General features: G+C 44.5%; 1 long non-coding RNA gene across 1 annotated transcript in view; it reads right to left on the bottom strand.

Annotated features, from left to right (window-relative positions):
• The window catches only part of LOC138258573 (uncharacterized), a 60,106-nt gene extending 45,753 nt beyond the window's left edge, over positions 1–14,353 (bottom strand). Inside the window, exon 1 of the long non-coding RNA XR_011198425.1 lies at positions 14,282–14,353. This is a non-coding gene — a long non-coding RNA (uncharacterized lncRNA). The remainder of the gene's footprint in view (positions 1–14,281) is intronic.
• Between the last annotated feature and the right edge of the window lie 209 nt (positions 14,354–14,562).

Raw genomic sequence — 14,562 nt, 5'->3', positions numbered from 1 at the left:
CATCCATGTAACACTATATAGACATCTATTACCCAGCCAGGAGAAACATTCGCAGGGCCTTGCCTTGCAGTCATTAAGCGAACTGTCTGTTGTGTGGGGTAAATCACGAGTCTAAAAATATGTTTTTGCGCAGCAGCTTTCACAAAACGACATAACTCGGCGGCAAACAGAGGCTTCCGCTTAGGTAGATTCATTAAAATCCCTGTGTGTTGTGGGAGCCAGAAAATGGCGCACAACTGCAACAAAGGAATGCGCCCTCTGGTGGCGACAGTGGACAGAGATGGGAGCAGGTCTCTGGTGGAACCAATCAGTGAGAACCAGAGATTTGTTTTGCATCTTACGTGAATGCCACGTTTACAGCTCAGGGCGAGACTGGCAGCTGCCAGCTGGGAGTGGGGGTGGGGACTGGCGCAGCTGTGTTTTGAGTTCTAGTCAGAATCAGGGGGGCGATAAAGTGACTCTGGTATCAATGGAAAACGAGATGCCATGTTGTAAATATGCCTACTGGATAAATCACTGTGGTATATCATGGGTTCCAAGCCAACAGGGATGTGAGACAGAGGCGGCTCCTCCGCTATGGTGGAGGAGCGTCACCCACCCGCAGCAGTAGAAGCTGCAAACCTTTCACAACAAAAGGTTAATAAACTATGTTTATTAACCTTTTGTTGTGAAAGGGCGGGCCATGTGGGATGACAGGGATGGGAGGAGTGCACTGTGCACTCCCTCAGTACACATGTGTGTTTGGCCGGCTGTCTCGAGCCGGCCAAACGCACATGCGCACTGTGCTTTCTCCAGCCAAGCACTGTGTTGCCGGGCTGGAGAGAGCATACACAGGCTTCTAGTCTGCCTGGGAGCACCCTGGCTGGGTGCTCCCAGCCAATCCTAATGCTGCTCTGAGCAGCTTCAGGATTGGCCGCAGGGCAGGCTGCAAGTGTGTGCATGCCTGCAGTGATGAGGTAAAGAGGAGCGGCACAGTGGAGGAGCAGGTAATTTATTATTATTTTTTTTCCCTGCACTGCACCTGGCCATTCAGAGCGCAGCAAGCTGTGACTGATGTAAGAATGTTGAGAGCAGGGAACATATATTATATCTAGTGACATATAGGTTCACTTAGGCCTTCATTATGAGTTGCCTGGAGTGGTGTCCCAAGATGTGGGGGTAGTACCTGTGCGGGGAATGACAAGTTTTATGGTGTTTCCGGGTCTGGAATTATCAGGTCCTCAAACTTCAAATTTGAGCATTCTAGGCTGGTAAACACCAGACCCAGGCACTTCAGAGGAACTGCGTGGCTATGAGCAACTGGCCCCGCCTGACCTCATGCTTCAGCTTGGGGGAGCAGGAAAAGCTCCCTCCCACCAGCTGCAAGAAAAGCATAGATGTCCTCCCTCTGTCCCTCACCTCCGACACTTCCTCCCTCTCCCACAGCAGAGAAAATAAAGCACCTGCACCATTTACCACTTGCTCCAATCGGGTTGTAAATTTTTGCAAATTTTGGCCCGGGCCAGACTGGCCTACCCAGCACAAAGGGCCACATGTAGAAAGCATTTTTCTAGTCACAGTCGCCCCTGCGACTAGAAAAACGCTTTTCGTGATGTTCAAAGCCAAAATTGCGATTCTGTAACTTGTTACCGAATCGCAATTTGGGTTTTGCCATTCGAGATTAAGAAGGGGTGTGTTGAGGGCATCCCGTCCTAATACCGAATGGAAAAGGTATGTGCAAATGTTTTGTGGAATGCGGTCGAAAAACATTTGCAGTTTACTGCCACTAAAAAGTTGATGGTAACCCATTCGCAAATGGGAAGTGGGCCCTAATAGACCCCTTCCTCTTTGAGAATAGTAGGGAAAATATTTTCCTAGGGACCACTGCCTGCTCTTAAAAAATGAAACTTAAATGGTTAATTTTTTTCTTTTTTTAAATGCTGCCCATTTTCCTCTAAGGAAAACAGGCTGCGTTTAAAAAAAAGATCACTTTATTTAAAACCAGTCACAGACAAGGTGGTCTGCTGAGCCCAACAGGCCACCATCCTTGTGATGGCTGCAGTTCCTATTGGGTCGCGAATTGCTACCTACCTATTAATATTCATGAGATAGGTCCTTTTGCGACCCACTGGGAATGGCAAAAAAAAACTCAAACGAGTTTCATACATTTGAAATTGTGATTTCCTAATTGCAATTCTTATGGAATTGCAATTAGGAACTCGTAATTTCAAACTAGTACATGTGGCCCCAAGTGTTTCAGTGGGCTGGTAGGTTGGTTCTAAAAAAACAATGCCCCAAAAATGTTTTTAAAGCATGCTTAAACGTACTTTAAAACCATTTGTTCTTGCATTGTTTATTTAGAGGCACAGCAGGTCCCTAGCAACAAAAGTGGCCCATATCAACACTGAAACCGGCCCCCACCATGGCAGCCCACCAAAATGCCCTGTAGACAGTCCCGCTCTAGTTATTACAACCGGAAGAGGGCGAAAAGAAGCATAAAAAGAGTCAGTATTACTGGAGCCACATGTTATTCCCAGTTGAGGGGGGGTGCGCCCCATTATTACACAGGGGGATAGCATCAGTATTGTTAAATTCAGCCCCCGCATCTCACCTCAGAGATAACTGGGAAATCCGAATGAGGAATTTTGTGCTGAGTCCTCTGCCCCGACTGCGGAGTCTCCGCATTTGTAAACTTACTATTAAATGGCAGTTTTGTGAATATTGAAAAAGCGTAAACTTAAGAAATTGTGTAAGTTTACCGTTGTGAACCAGGCCTTGAGTATCCTTCTCATAATTAAGTTGCCATATTTTAATAACGTGACAGCATGTAAAGGGTGTCTTCGTGTGCTGTGTATCACGTACAACACAGGCACCTTTGGTTGTCATGCATGAAGAACCGAGCACACTGCTTTGATATCTTTTAGAAGTAGCCCAACAAACAGTATTTTGTGGTAAATATTATTCATGATATATGTCAAAATTGCCTGTTGTGTGATGCACCTGGTATCCATGATGTGTTCAATATGTGGTGCAAAGTATGGTGTCTTTTGTGTACTTTACATGATGTGCAGAACACATGTTGCAGTTGGTGTCATATCTAATGCACATTATACAACAATTTTGCAAAGGGTGCACAGTATAGAGTGTGTTTTGTGCGTTTCATACAATGTACACTATGCAGTGATTTGGTGTGTGATAAGTGATGCACATGACACAGTATCCTTGGTGTGTTGTACCTGGTGCACAATACACAGTGTTAGGTGTGCTGTGTACAATGCACCACAATGGGCGACTTTGAGGTTTTCTACTTGATGGTTGGGTGTGTTGTATATGGTGCACAGGTTGTATTGGCTATGCTGAATATGATATACAGTATTCAGTGGTGATGTCCACAGGGTGCCTTTGGTGTGTTGTCTTTGTTAACCAATGGGCAGTGGTCAGGTGTGTTGTATATGACGCAGAGCACAGAGTGTTTTTCATGTGTTGCACAATATGCAGTTGTTTGGTGTGTGATATATGATGCACAGCTCAGATGTCTTTGATGTGTTGCACCTGATACACAATATGCAGTGGTTTGGAGTGTTGTATATGAGGCACAGCACTAAGGGGGTGATTCTAACTTTGGCGGGCGGCCTCCGCCGCCCGCCAAAGTTCCGCCGGCAGAATACCGCTACGCGGTCAGAAGACCGCCGCGGTAATTCTGAGTTTCCCGCTGGGCTGGCGGGCGAGGGGGTCGGAATCCCCATGGCGGCGCTGCCTGCAGCGCCGCCATGGAGGATTCCTCAGGGCAGCGGAAAACCGGCGGGACACTGCCGGTTTTCTGTTTCTGACCGCGGCTGTACCGCCGCAGTCAGAATGCCCTGGGATGCACCGCCAGCCTGTTGGCGGTGCATCCGCGGTCCCCGGCCCTGGCGGTCCATGACCGCCAGGGTTGGAATGACCGCCTAAGTGTCTTTGGTGTGTTGCACAAGATGCACAATATGCATTTGTTTGGTGTGTTGTATATGACACCTAGCACAGCGGTCTTTGGTGTGCCTAACATGGTGCACAATATGTAGTGGTTTGTTGTGTGTTGCATGTTCACAGAATAAAGGTATTGTGTGATGTGTTGTAGATAGTGTATGCCATGCAATGGTTTGCTGTGTTGTATGATGCACAACACAGTATCTTTCATATGTTGCACGCGATGCACAATTTGGATTGATTTGGTATGTTGCATATGATGCACAGCTGCCTTTGGTGTATTTAAAATGATGCACAATATGTAGTACTGTGTGTGTGGTATATGATGCACAGAACAGGATGTTTACAGTGTGTTGCTTATGATGCACAAAATGCAGTGGCATCGTGTGTTTATGATGCATGGCGCTCAGAGTCTTTGGTGTGCTGCCTATGATGCACCATATGCAGTGTTGTGGTGTGTGGTATATGATGAACTGGCAAGGCTGTCCAAGACGTAATGGGGCTGTTACATGTGATGTACAGTACAAGATCCTTTTCGTGTGATCCACACAAAGGTCAGTGTAGGGTATCTTCAGAGTGTAGTATGTGACATACAGTAGAAATATCGGGTGGATTGTATACGATGCACAGTATAAGTGGTATTTTGTGTTTTGTGCATATTTCAACTGCTCTTTGTGTTTTTTCACATTGGTGGTGGTTCACTTACAGTTGTCCATCTCATCCTGAGTGATGTTTGCATGGAGGTGGCAGGAGCATTGGTGGTGGTTCACTTACAGTTGTCCATCTCATCCAGAGTGATGTTTGCATGGAGGTGGTAGGAGCATTGGTGGCGGTTCACTTACAGTTGTCCATCTCATCCAGAGTGATGTTTGCATGGAGGTGGCAGGAGCATTGGTACTGGTTCACTTACAGTTGTCCATCTCATCCAGAGTGATGTTTGCATGGAGGTGGCAGGAGCATTGGTGGTGGTTCACTTACACTTGTCCATCTCATCCAGAGTGATGTTTGCATGGAGGTGGTAGGAGCATTGGTGGCGGTTCACTTACACTTGTCCATCTCATCCTGAGTGATGTTTGCATGGAGGTGGCAGGAGCAATGGTACTGGTTCACTTACAGTTGTCCATCTCATCCAGAGTGATGTTTGCATGGAGGTGGTAGGAGCATTGGTGGTGGTTCACTTACACTTGTCCATCTCATCCAGAGTGATGTTTGCATGGAGCTGATGGGTGCACTGGTGGTGGTTCACTTGCAGTTGTCCTTCTCACCTAGAGTGATGTTTGCATGGAGGTGGCAGGAGCATTGGTGGTGGTTCACTTACACTTGTCCATCTCATCCAGAGTGATGTTTGCATGGAGGTGGTAGGAGCATTGGTGGTGGTTCACTTACACTTGTCCATCTCATCCAGAGTGATGTTTGCATGGAGGTGGCAGGAGCATTGGTACTGGTTCACTTACAGTTGTCCATCTCATCCAGAGTGATGTTTGCATGGAGGTGGCAGGAGCATTGGTGGTGGTTCACTTACGCTTGTCCATCTCATCCTGAGTGATGTTTGCATGGAGGTGGCAGGAGCATTGGTGGTGGTTCACTTGCAGTTGCCCATTTCATCCAGAGTGATGTTTGCATGGAGCTGATGGATGCATGGGCGGTGGTTCACTTACAGTTGTCCATCTCATTCAGAACGATATTTGCATGGCCTTGACGGGACCATTGGCAGTGGTTCACTTACAGTTGCCCATCTCACCCAGAGTGATGTTTGAATTGGGTTGACAGCAGCATTGGCGGTGGTTCACGTACAGCTGTCCTTCTCACCCAGAGTGATATATTCATGGAGCTGATGGGTGCATTGGCAAAGGCTCACTTAGAGTTGTCCTTCTCATCCAGAGTGATGTTTGCATGGAGCTGATGGGTGCACTGGTGGTGGTTCACTTGCAGTTGTCCATCTCATCCAGAGTGATGTTTGCATGGAGCTGATGGGTGCACTGGTAGTGGTTCACTTGCAGTTGTCCATCTCATCTAGAGTGATGTTTGCATGGAGCTGATGGGTGCATGGGCGGTGGTTCACTTACAGTTGTCCATCTCATTCAGAACGATATTTGCATGGCCTTGACGGGACCATTGGCAGTGGTTCACTTACAGTTGCCCATCTCACCCAGAGTGATGTTTGCATTGGGTTGACAGCAGCATTGGCGGTGGTTCATGTACAGCTGTCCTTCTCACCCAGAGTGATATATTCATGGAGCTGATGGGTGCATTGGCAAAGGCTCACTTAGAGTTGTCCTTCTCATCCAGAGTGATGTTTGCATGGAGCTGATGGGTGCACTGGTAGTGGTTCACTTGCAGTTGTCCATCTCATCTAGAGTGATGTTTGCATGGAGCTGATGGGTGCACTGGTGGTGGTTCACTTGCAGTTGTCCTTCTCACCCAGAGTGATGTTTGCATGGAGCCGATGGGTGCACTGGTGGTGGTTCACTTGCAGTTGTCCATCTCATCTAGAGTGATGTTTGCATGGAGCTGATGGGTGCACTGGTGGTGGTTCACTTGCAGTTGTCCATCTCATCCAGCGTGATGTTTGCATTGAGCCGATGGAGGCATTGATGGTGGTTCACTTACACTTGTCCATCTCATCCTGAGTGATGTTTGCATGGAGGTGGTAGGAGCATTGGTGGTGGTTCACTTACAGTTGTCCATCTCATCCAGCGTGATGTTTGCATGGAGGTGGCAGGAGCATTGGTGGTGGTTCACTTACACTTGTCCATCTCATCCAGAGTGATGTTTGCATGGAGGTGACAGAAGAATTGGCGGTGGTTCACTTACAGTTGTCCATCTCATCCTGAGTGATGTTTGCATGGAGCTGATGGGTGCACTGGTAGTGGTTCACTTGCAGTTGTCCATCTCACCTAGAGTGATGTTTGCATGGAGCTGATGGGTGCACTGGTGGTGGTTCACTTGCAGTTGTCCTTCTCACCCAGAGTGATGTTTGCATGGAGCCGATGGGTGCACTGGTGGTGGTTCACTTGCAGTTGTCCATCTCATCTAGAGTGATGTTTGCATGGAGCTGATGGGTGCACTGGTGGTGGTTCACTTGCAGTTGTCCATCTCATCCAGCGTGATGTTTGCATTGAGCCGATGGAGGCATTGATGGTGGTTCACTTACACTTGTCCATCTCATCCTGAGTGATGTTTGCATGGAGGTGGTAGGAGCATTGGTGGTGGTTCACTTACAGTTGTCCATCTCATCCAGCGTGATGTTTGCATGGAGGTGGCAGGAGCATTGGTGGTGGTTCACTTACACTTGTCCATCTCATCCAGAGTGATGTTTGCATGGAGGTGACAGAAGAATTGGCGGTGGTTCACTTACAGTTGTCCATCTCATCCTGAGTGATGTTTGCATGGAGCTGATGGGTGCACTGGTAGTGGTTCACTTGCAGTTGTCCATCTCACCTAGAGTGATGTTTGCATGGAGGTGACAGAAGAATTGGCGGTGGTACACTTGTCGTTGACCATCTCATCCAGCGTGATATTTGCATTGAGCCGATGGAGGCATTGATGGTGGTTCACTTTCACTATAGTGAAGTAACCTACAACAGTCTTGCGTGAAGGATGATTATTGACTACTAAAACCACACATGCAGACTGACAGAATGTGCTTGCGTCTATGGCAACACAATAGTATAAATTAAAACTGGGAGCTGTCCATTGGCTCAATAAATCTCAGGGCAGACAAGGGATACCCCACTAGATGCCACATTCACCGAAATCACATTTCACCCATCACCAAGTTTCAAAGGAACAAAAATAAGGAGGCATGTCTTTGGGTGTTCAGGATCCAAACTCTGGAACACAAGGAACCCACGCCAAATGGCAGAATCAAGACATCATCATTCCAGGAAACTTCAAGAGGTTGAGCTGTTCATCTGCCTTTGGGTTAAGACCTGCAGTGCTAAAGGAACCCAAAGATGAATGTTGGATGACGCATCAGACTGCGCAATCAGCTGGATTGCACCTGTCACAAATTCTACTCTTTCTGCTGCTTAATAGAGCTTTGCAATGTCTGGAAGAAGAGGTAGTGCTTTACAAAACCACTAAATTAATACATTTGTCCATATTCTCAAAACAGAGGTTAGTGGCTTGTTTAATTTGGGACGACACCAGTGAAAGACATTATGAGATTATGGTGTTTTCTCATCGATTCTACAGTTTCATGCTTATGTTCTCTTTTTAGGAAAATTCTGAACCTTAGGATTAGAAGCAATATATTAGTTTTGTGCATGTGAAATACCAATATATTATGCACAGCTTTCTGTACCTATAAATGGATCGTTCTGTAACATAGTTTGCATTTTATGGTTTCTCAAATGCCTTAAATAATTGGCTTGATACAATATGTCCATGCCGGTTGTTTATTTACAACTGTATTGTGTTTCACATCTATTAGGCAAATCACTTTTCAATTATTGCTTTATCACTGCTTTCCGACATGATCACTAGTTTGCCCATAGTCTTTGTTTACTGTACATGAACTAAAAAGTATTTTTGTAATGGGTCTCGAATGACGCCATAATTGCGTAAAAAAACTCACCTAAGAACTTTAAAAAAACTGCATTAGTTTTCAAGTGGTCTATGTCTTCAATTACCTCCTTTAACTGTGAAACTCTTGGACCTCGCAGCAGCCATTGATACCATAAACTATTCTATCTTTCTCGCCAGGCTGCCCCCCTACACCTATGTAACCGGCAGAACACTGTCCTAGTTTGACCCTTTTCAGCTAAATTGTTCCCACCAAGAGAACATGAGACCATTCCTCTCCAAGGCCACAAATATCCACTGTGGGGTCCCCCAAGGCTCTGCTCTATCACCATCACTCTTGAACAGTTGCATGGCCCCCTTCACTGCCATCTTAATCTACTTTCATATAGGCACCCACATCAATATGGATGGCACACAGCAGGGACATCTTAAGGATTTTGGGGGCCCTGGGCCAAGTGAATTGTGGGGTGCCCTGTTCAGAAATGTTTTGAAATTATGATCCAATTTCAGCTCTTTCATGCACTCTTTGCCCAGGTGACTGAGTGCACAGGTCACTCGTCCAAATTCTATATGTGTTTACATCTATTATTCAGTGATAGTGATGTGTTTTCAATATTATAACAGAGGCAACAGCTCACCAGTAATACTGCAAATAATATCCGTGACACCCACCCATTTCCCATATGTGAGCTACTATTTTGATCTAAAAGAAGCTTTTTTTAATAGATAGTGCTTGCAACATAAACACAGCATTTCTCTGCAAAATGTCTGTAAAAGATTCTCACCCATCGCCCACAATAAAAAAAATTAAAGGAAAACCGTATTTATAACAATCTGTTTAAGAATTATTCAAGGTCGTCAGGGCAGGACTCTCAGCAGAACAGAGCTGGATGTGTTGTGGGGGGGGGGGACTGAAAGGCCGGGTCTCTGGGCTAGAGCTCACTTTGCCCATGCCCTAATACGTCTCTGGCACACAAATCTGCCTCAGGCTGACAAATCCTGGTAAACTTTTCAGGTTGTTTCAAAGCCTCTCCCGTGTCCACATGTGCACGGCAAAAAACTGGCTGTGCTCCAGTGGCGAACAAAACAGGAGTCTTACTGATGTGAGAAGTTAAACCTCCCCTTAACCGCTTCCCTTACCTACTGAACTGAGTCCCTGTCAATGAACTTTGTAACTTAGGTGTGCTCTTTGACAGTCCCTTTTTATTCATCTCCAGGGGCGGCCCCTCCACGTGGGCAGATTAGCGTCACCGCGCCAAAAAAATCCCCCCCAGAACTGAAAAATAAAATGGTAATAAACCTTATTTATTACCACTTTATTTTTCAGCCCCCCATCCTGAACTAAGTGTCAGGACGGTGGGGTTCAATTGCTGTCGAGTGGCATGTCCCCCCTTTGGCCAGCTGTTTTGCGATGGTCAGCCTGACATGCGCACTTTAAACATCTCCAACCCAGCTGTCTTAAGACAGCTGCGTTAAAGAAAGCACAGGCCTCCAGCGCTTTTGTGAGCGCTGTGAGAGGCCGCTCCCACAAATCCTGACACTGCTTTCATACTGGTTGCATCATGAAACCAGCGTCAGCATTGGCTTGTGCAGTTTCCTTGGTACCGTGACCATCGTGTGTCGAAGCTGGGAGAGACAGCAAGAGGAGGGAAGATCGTCATCAGGTAAGTGCCTTTTTAAAATGTTTTATTCTTATTGAATCCTCCCTCCTGCCCCCATCCCCCATTGTAAATACGAGCCCGCCGCCACTGTTCATCTCTGAAATAAATGACGTCTCCAAACCCTGATCGTAACAGTGGTGCAGTCTCGTTTGAGATATTGCAAAAACCTGTTCACTAGTCTCCCTAAATCTATCAGTTGTAATCTTCAATTGTACAGCATTACACTAGCTGCCTGTTATTGGGCCTAAATAGACAAGTACACATTCCACCTTCCATAAAAAGTCATCAACATGCTTCCAGTAAAAGAGAGAACATCCTTCAAGACCCCAGGCAAAGTGCAAAAGGCACTTCATAGCTGTGCACCCAACTACCCCACTAAACTACCCACCCCATACCTTCCAACTAGGAATCTAATATTTTCTAAGAAAGGCTTATTTCAAGAAACAGGACCAGATACAAGAAATCTTTGGTAATCGTAGACCATGTGCAACTTCCCACCATCAGATCTGGCTGGAGATTGACAGCATCAAGTTCTGGAAAGTCTTAAAGAATCTCTTTTCACCAGAACATTTAATTACTGGCCTCTCCTTCTAGAGCTCATAGTTATGCTGGTCAGTTACCTAAGACTGACATACTGTCCATCAGTCCTGTACTGCAACCTTAAAGGCTTTACCACCTTCAGACTCCTCCCTTTACATTTAGGGTTTATTCCCATATTGTTACGTTACATGAATGTGCATGGCACAAGTTGCAATGCAAATGCATGTATATTTGTGTAGCATATTTTGGTACTGCCTTATTGAATGCCACTAGCACATTCTCCACCTAGGCCAGAGTCAGTGTTTCAATAAATCAATAAAATGAGTGACATAGTGGTGGTTTCAAAGTACTGCAAAAGAGACAATAAATGCCCATTTTCAGTGGTGGGGAGTATACTCCAGGGAACAAATTTCTGCTTTGCCTCAGCACTGAAAGTCCTGTTCTTCACCTGCCTCTTGTCACCAAGTAGAGCCTCGTAGTAAGTGCCCGTGAAACCACAGGAGTGAGTGCTGTTTTTGTTCCTCCCCTAATGAACTCAAGCGCTAAAACAGGTGTAGCCCCTATCCCACAGAAGCAGAACAAAGGAGAGTGCAGCCTATACATCGGACAAGGGAGAATGCACAACTACACTTAAGGGCCTATTCACAAATGGCACTTTGTAGTACTTTATAAGTACTATGGAAGCATTACTACTAAAGTACTACAAAATGCTCTTCGCAAAGGTACAAATGTAAATCTCCTCCCCTCCACCTCTCCTCTCTTTTCAATGGAGAGATCCTCATACATGTAAGTTTACTACTGAGTGGTAAATGTGTGAGGGTCCAGGGGTGGTGACTTGAAAAAGGAGGTCTACCTACAGCTAAATGGGAAGGGGTTAGAGAGGACTAAGAAGGGGTGTAGGGAAGCAGGGAGGAGTTTAGGGAGGCACATGCTCCCACCTACAAAGGAGTAAGCCCATTACTGTCCACAAACTGCACTTCTAAAGTTACCTGAAAAAGGGTTAAAGTTAGTGAAAAAGGGACCCAAAACAGTAGTAAATTACTACAACTCAGAGCTGGGGGAAGCCCCGAACCACTTATGGCAAACCACTATGATTGCAACCAACACCTGTAGAAAATAATGGAGTTAGGGACTTACATTTAAACTTTTCAGTAAATTATATTAAAAAACAAAAATTCTAAATAGTTAACCATATGACTACTTAAATTTTTAGAAATATAAGAATAGCACCTATTTATTATTTAATTATAAAATATTCTAAAAACATTTTCTGAATTTAGAAATTAATGTAACATATATTTAATTAAAATATAAATACATTACTTTGAATTAATTCTACATATCACTCCTGATAATTATTAGTGCACAATATATTTGTACTTTAGGCAGAAATCTATTTTTAATATAAACTTCAGAAAAATAAATATAATTTAAGTTAATGTATCTACATTAGCAATTTATTTCAAAATTAAGTTACTAGTGACATTTTCTTTAGTTCTACATATAAAATAAATATGTAAATTTAGATTACATTAATATTTACCATAAAATTATGTATGCTCACTTTTGTCAAATTTAATAAACGTTTTAAAAGTTTGACTATGCTTTATAATCGAGAGACTCTGTAGTCATGGTGGAGATCTCTGCATGGCACATTAATAATTATTTAAAGTGATACATACAACTAATTAGAAGTAATGTACTTACTTCAAAAAAGCTATTCAATGTTTTGAAATTAAGTAATAATTACACACTATTTTTATGGGGTTTTTACTTTAAATTATAAATAATTATATTTCTAACTATTTTAAATAGCTTAATTTCATTTAAAATTACTTCCTTGTATTTAAATGTAGGTCTCTGCCTCCATTATTTTTCTATTAGATGGTAATGCAGCACCAGTGGTTGGAAATGTAGGCGGCCCCACTTACTACTGTTTATTTAAGTAGTACCTTGCATTTGTAGGTTTGGCTCCATTCCTTGTTTTAGGGGGTGGAGACGTGTAAGTCTACACTTTTGAGTGACTTTGCACTCAGATTTTGTGAATTGCTAAAAATAGTAAAGTTACTCAAAAGTGTAAGAGTACACATATGCGCAGATAACCTAGGAGGGTATGGAATGGGAGTCTATGTAGAGGAATTGGGGCCATATGTACGAACACATTTTCCCATAGACACAAAATGGGTAAAACCCTTTGCTACATCTGGCCCTTGGTATGGTATAAAAGTATAGTCTCCTTGGCGCCACCTTTTCTGTTTTTACATGTGTCTTATAGCTGGGTCTGGTGGCTTAGTGGACTAAGGCGTCCACTTTAGAAAGCTGGGTTTGACCTCATGGTCACAGGTTCAAATCCCGGTGGGTCCACTCAGCCTTTCATCCAAAATTCTGAGGTCGATAAAATGAGTACCATTGATTTGGGTAACAATAAACATCTGTTATTTAGTGCCTGGATACCTATGGGTTATGTGCACTTTACAAATACACATGTTATGTTACATTGTACCCTTTGGGAGGTGAATCCATCAATCAGTATTTGTAGGGTGCAACACTGTCACCCCTGGGGGTATCTGGGCGCCGTGAGGTCTCCATGGAAGAGCCAGGTATTGAACTTCTTTCTGAAGTCTGTAAAGGGGGATGCTGTTTGCAGGTGGAGTGGTAGGTCGTTCCAAGGCTGGGCAGCGATGTGTGAGAAGGAATGGCCACCGCTTCGACTGTGGCAGATTTTGGGGGCGGAGCCTCCTACAGGGCTCTTGCTTCCATGCATCTCTCATGGCCACATCCCTTCCATCAAGGTTGGAAATGCCCATGAATATTAGCAATGACTGATAAGCGATGATTTGGAGATGGATAAATGCCATAGCCAATAAATGTTCAGCTTTCATTTTTGGACCACAATTGACCAAGGAAGCACTGAGGTTTCTTTAAACCATAAATGTCACTGTTACTAGGGTGCCCACCTCACTCTAGCTCATTACAGACATTCGCTGTGATCCTAAAGGTGTGACCTACAAATTATGGTTTTCAGGTGTGTCTATAGATCAGTGGAAGCAAAACAAGACAAGACCCAAAATGCATAAGGCTATTTCATAAAAGTCCAGCACTGGAAAAAGTGCCTGTAATGACATTGAGGGAAATGGTCACCTTGACTATGATGCAATAACACAGATCTAACATTCAGAATAAATCGGAACTGAATTAAACTTATTTCCAAAACACCTATTATGTCCATCCCTGCCAAGTTTCCCAGGTGAATGCGTGATGTGCTGCCCCAGTCCAGGTTTTTTTCTTTGAATTCTGGGTCTTGTAGTGTTTTTTTTCCTTTATACAACAGGACTACAACTCCCAGAATGCAAAGAAAAAAAAAGTGGAGTGCCGCAGCACATCAGGCATGGATTCTGGGAAACCTGGTAGCTATGTAGTTACCCATCTGACTTGTAGGCGAGGCAGTGCACACCGGGCGAGGAAGCAGCCATTGGCTAATGGACCACAGCTGGCAATCCACCTGTCCTGCCTGTAGCCACTCCACCCTCCCTCTGGACTCCACCCATCTCCCAGTACCTCTTTAAAGCCCGGTTTTGTAGCTCAGTTACAAGCTTCCATCGAATACTTACAGACAGCGGGATTTACAAATCGGAGACGCACTTGGGCAGATGCGCGACAGAAAGATTGCAGTTAAATTACACAACAGCCTCCGTTGAGTGGTACAATGCAAGGACGCCTGGATCTGCTCTAGACAGACGAAAGCAATGAACTGCTCAAGGCCCAGCTGAGCATGAAATGGCTTAATCTACAGGAATGTATGAGAAAAGCAATTTAATTATTACGCAGAAAGAAATGCGCTGTGTTTAATGTAGCAACAAAAATGTATTTGTGCTTAGCAACCGGTGTGATC

Source organism: Pleurodeles waltl, chromosome 9 (assembly GCF_031143425.1).
Source record: "Pleurodeles waltl isolate 20211129_DDA chromosome 9, aPleWal1.hap1.20221129, whole genome shotgun sequence".
Classification (NCBI taxonomy): domain Eukaryota; kingdom Metazoa; phylum Chordata; class Amphibia; order Caudata; family Salamandridae; genus Pleurodeles; species Pleurodeles waltl.
The sequence above is the reverse complement of the archived record's forward strand: the minus strand, read 5'-3'. Positions and strand labels throughout refer to the sequence as shown.